The sequence below is a fragment of the Solenopsis invicta genome, chromosome 6, assembly GCF_016802725.1.
Source record: "Solenopsis invicta isolate M01_SB chromosome 6, UNIL_Sinv_3.0, whole genome shotgun sequence".
Taxonomy (NCBI): Eukaryota; Metazoa; Arthropoda; class Insecta; order Hymenoptera; family Formicidae; genus Solenopsis; species Solenopsis invicta.
Window position 1 is genome coordinate 11,571,901 of NC_052669.1, and position 4,980 is coordinate 11,576,880.

Sequence of the window (4,980 nt, forward strand, 5' to 3'; positions counted from 1 at the left end):
GCTATACAAAGGATTTTCGGGGCCCTTGTGCAAATATAAGGATGGGATCCTTTACGTATTCATGAAATTAGCATAGATACGTTCATAAATGCACGGTTACACTTTCTCAGAGCACACATATAAATCTTTCTCAATTAAAGAATTAAAAACTGAAAAATAATAAAAAATTATTTATCTGTATTATCTATATCTTTTCATTACACACACTACATAAAAATTTGAATAATGTCAGTATATACAATTAATAAGTGTTTGTTAGTCCAATAATTTGTAAACAGTTGTCAAGCAAAATGCTAGATTATACCATATTACTTTATCATAAAAAATTAAAAACTGCACATTGTACAAAATATGACTACATAAAAACAAAAATTTTATAAAAATCTTTTATGAAAGACTATAGTCGACGAAAAGTCGACTAATAGACTACAAATTTTTGATCTTTAATACATAATATTGAGAAATGTTTCCAAAAAATATTTCTTAAAAAATTGCATAAAATATTTTGAAAAAGAGAGAATTTTCTTATAATTTTAAAATTGTTTTGAAACTTAAAAATGGTAACACTTGTTAAAAGAAGTTTTAAGAATCTATAAAACACTGGTTAAAAGAAGTTTTAAGAATCTATAAAAAATATTTCAAAAATTATATTTATACCACTCAAAAACATTTAACAAAAAACATGGGCGCCCATGAGGAGGGGCAAGGGGTGGCATATGCCCCCCCCCCTGGATTTTCATATTTTAATTTTTGAATTTAGAATGATTTTATAATTGCCAACCAAATAATTTTTGTTTGTAATTTATAAATTAATTAAAAATAAAAATATACGTAAATATTTGTTTAAAAATAATATCAGGAGGCGCGGTCGCGTCTCGCGGTATTTTTTTTTTTTTTTTCATCATCAGCGTTAGCGTCATCATCAGCGTCAGCGAGAAAGACCAGTGCCTCTTTTACGCGAGTCAGCGAGTTCAAGCATAATGAGATTATCAGATCTCAGTAACGGCTGAACCGATCAAGTTCCGAGTAGTCTCAATCGATAGCTTGGGGAAAATTGCATAATAAAAGTGTTTTTATTTTTTCTCTCCGTGCCCTACGAGCGGAGATATCGCGACGCAAAGTCCAAATCTCGACGATTTACATTTAAGATACGTCATTATTATTATCGTCGCCAAGCGAATCTTGTCCAGTACATTTTTTCGACACGAGTAACGAGTGGCGCTCGTTACTACACTATATTAGAGTCCCTAGAAGTGGAGAGTCTGGACATTTCGGGGTTCCACGTGATTGGACTGCACCTAAAATGGCAGCACCAATACGGATCCTTATTTAATCCTCTTTAGCCAATGCGATAACAGCATACAACACGTTTATGTGCACACAATGATAAACATACACACACATAAGGTATACATATGTATACATATATGTACATACACTGACATATTCATCACCGACATTTTAGGGGCAGATGTCCAGACTCTCTACTTCTAGGGACTCTACACTATATCAGCCCGCATGCAACCATATGATGCATCACGATGGCCGCGAGTGTCGCGACAATGATTGTCGTGATATCATGGCTTTCCTAACCCGTAACCTGAACTGAATCGGCAATATATCTCGGTTTGCGGGACAGACGACATTCTTTTTGCCGATCGTCGCTAAGAGAAACTTGTATACGTTTTCGACACGGAGTGGTGCTCATTATAGCCGTTTTATGTGATTATGGGTGCGTTCCTTTTCATGCATAACATAACATGCGATTCACGCATAACATAACATGCGATGCATCATTTATCCTTGTTGTTTTTCAACTAACTAATGTTAAACGAGGATATATAATGCATTATGCACGTCATGCGCATCTCATGTGATGTGATGCATGTATATCGTATGGTACTATTTCTGTATTTTAACAGAGAAATTTTTCTATGCTAACCCATGTGGTACTCTCTTTAATTCTATACAAAACCTAAGTGATTCTATTTCTGCATTTTCATTGAAAAATCTTCCTATTCCTAACCCAAGTAGTATTTACCCAAGTGGTACTATTTGTGTATTTTAACAGAAAAATTTTTCTATGCTAACCTATGTGGTAATTACGTTTAACTTTAAGTCTATAAAAGTATATTATTGCTTAACACTACAAAACGCGTGATATCAGTACAAAATTACCTTTTCAAAAAAAGGTAAAAAAAAGGCGGTATTTATGTGTGTGCGCGCACCTTATCTTTAATTTTACCTAAAAACACAAGTGATACTATTTCTGTATTTTAACAAAGAAATTTTTCTATGCTAACCCATGTGGTACTCTCTTTAATTTCTATACGAAACCTAAGTGATTGTATTTCTGCATTTTCATTGAAAAATCTTCCTATTTCTAACCCAAGTAGTATTTACTTAAAAATAAATATTTTTTATTTATTTAATCCAACCTAAATGTATTCTTCCCAAAAAATGTATGAAATCTTTAAATTGCGCTATTTATAAAGAGAATATGTTGCTCTTTGAAATAATTGCTGTACTACTTTTAACAAATAAAATGCAAGTGATAGTATCTTTATTTTTTAAATAAAATCCAAGTGGTATCTTTAATTCCTTTCAAAATAAAATTCGAGTGATACTATCTGTGTATTTCTATTGAAAAATTTTTCTGTTTTAACCTAAGTAGATGTACTTAATTTTAAAAAGTTTCAAAGGAATATATAACATTTAATCTTAAAGAATTAAGGAAAAAACAGAAATGAGAAAGTTTTATTAAAATATAAAATTTTTTAACTACAAAAAATTGCCGCTGCTAGATGTTTAAATATCTAAATAAAATGTTGTAAAATATTTATTATAATAGTTATGGTAACTTAGATAATTATAATAATTTACAATGTTACTTGTAAAAATTATAATGATTTACAATGTTACTTGTAAAAGATAATAATTTACAATGTTACTTGTAAAAGAAACAAGTGTTGAAGAAATTTACTCATTAACTTACTTCGCGTAATTACTTTATTTTATAACGCGTATCTTACAAGTGTTACATTTATCGCATTCTTTCTTATGTCACTTCTTTTCATTGCTTTTTTTATCTAGCAGCGGCAATTTTTTGTAGTTAAAAAATTTTATATTTTAATAAAACTTTCTCATTTCTGTTTTTTCCTTAATTCTTTAAGATTAAATGTTATATATTCCTTTGAAACTTTTTAAAATTAAGTACATCTACTTAGGTTAAAACAGAAAAATTTTTCAATAGAAATACACAGATAGTATCACTCGAATTTTATTTAGAAAGGAATTAAAGATACCACTTGGATTTTATTTAAAAAATAAAGATACTATCACTTGCATTTTATTTGTTAAAAGTAGTACAGCAATTATTTCAAAGAGCAACATATTCTCTTTATAAATGGCGCAATTTAAAGATTTCATACATTTTTTGGGAAGAATACATTTAGGTTGGATTAAATAAATAAAAAATATTTATTTTTAAGTAAATACTACTTGGGTTAGAAATAGGAAGATTTTTCAATGAAAATGCAGAAATACAATCACTTAGGTTTCGTATAGAAATTAAAGAGAGTACCACATGGGTTAGCATAGAAAAATTTCTTTGTTAAAATACAGAAATAGTATCACTTGTGTTTTTAGGTAAAATTAAAGATAAGGTGCGCGCACACACATAAATACCGCCTTTTTTTTACCTTTTTTTGAAAAGTATGGTATACAGCAAGCATGGCCCCGTGGGCGCCCACGAAGCATGCGAGGAGGAGAACATGCTCCCTCTTCGCACGGTTGCTTCTTCCCGTCTTTCCTTCTGACTCCGCGATCCACCTATCCCCTCCATACGACCGCTCTCGGTTCCTACTATGCTACAGTATGTGCACGTGACTCGCGCGTGTGGAAGGGGAAGCGGAGAAGCTCGAGCTATAGTTTGTGGGCCATGCCTGGTATACAGGGTATTAAAAATTTCAAACGTAACAGGTGGAATATCGCGCAAACAATACATTTTAGAAAAATGTTTCATGTACAAAAGTTATAAGGTTTGGAGGGGGACAAATAATGGTAAAATTAATTTTTTTTTAAATTCTACTTTTTAAGATCACATGGAGGTCATCGCCATTTTTTAAATGGAATTATATAATTTTTTTACATAGTATGAAGTATGATTCTTCTGATTATTCTGCATACAAAAGTATTAAGGTAGAATTATCGAAAAATCATTAGTTAACAAGATATTTTATATATTATTCTGGCATTGAAACATTTTATATCCACGGGAACTGCTTCCGTTTTAAGAACGAGCGAACTCATTGATATTTTTTCTTCTGGAAGTCGATAGCGTTTCTCTTTACGGAAACCTCGAGCTCGAAACAGTGCAGAGTGTCAAGAGCGATCATCACTTGTTTCATCGTTGCTTCCAGCATTTCGATGAAACATTTTAGTCGTTCCTACACAGTGACAGTGTTCACCTTGATACTTTTAGGAATTCAAATTTGATATTATCCCAGTGCCTCCGTATATATAAATTCGGCCTTGTGCTATTTTACATTAGACTTTCATACTACGTTTTTCATGCAATAAAAATAGTGGCACTCTGAATGAAACACAAAAGTGTATTTATATGTAAGTATACATAAGTTTATATTATTACCTGTAGACATTTACTTAGAATTTATATATGTTACAGTAAATGTGCTAATTTGGTGGATGTATGCACTTACTAGTCAATGTATATACCTATTAATTTGATAAGTAAATGTATTTACAAGCAACGAAATTTAAACTTTTACTGTAAGATTCGCCAAGTTTATTATTTCAAAAAAAGAATTTATTTCTTTTTTCTTTTACAATAATGTCTTAATTGTAGTTTACAATTAAAGATACAGAGTTTTCACTTTGACGAATAACGAGGAACTGCCGCTGCGGTTCCTGATGCCTATATTTATATGGTGATGCTAATACGCATTTCCCTCTTTCGTT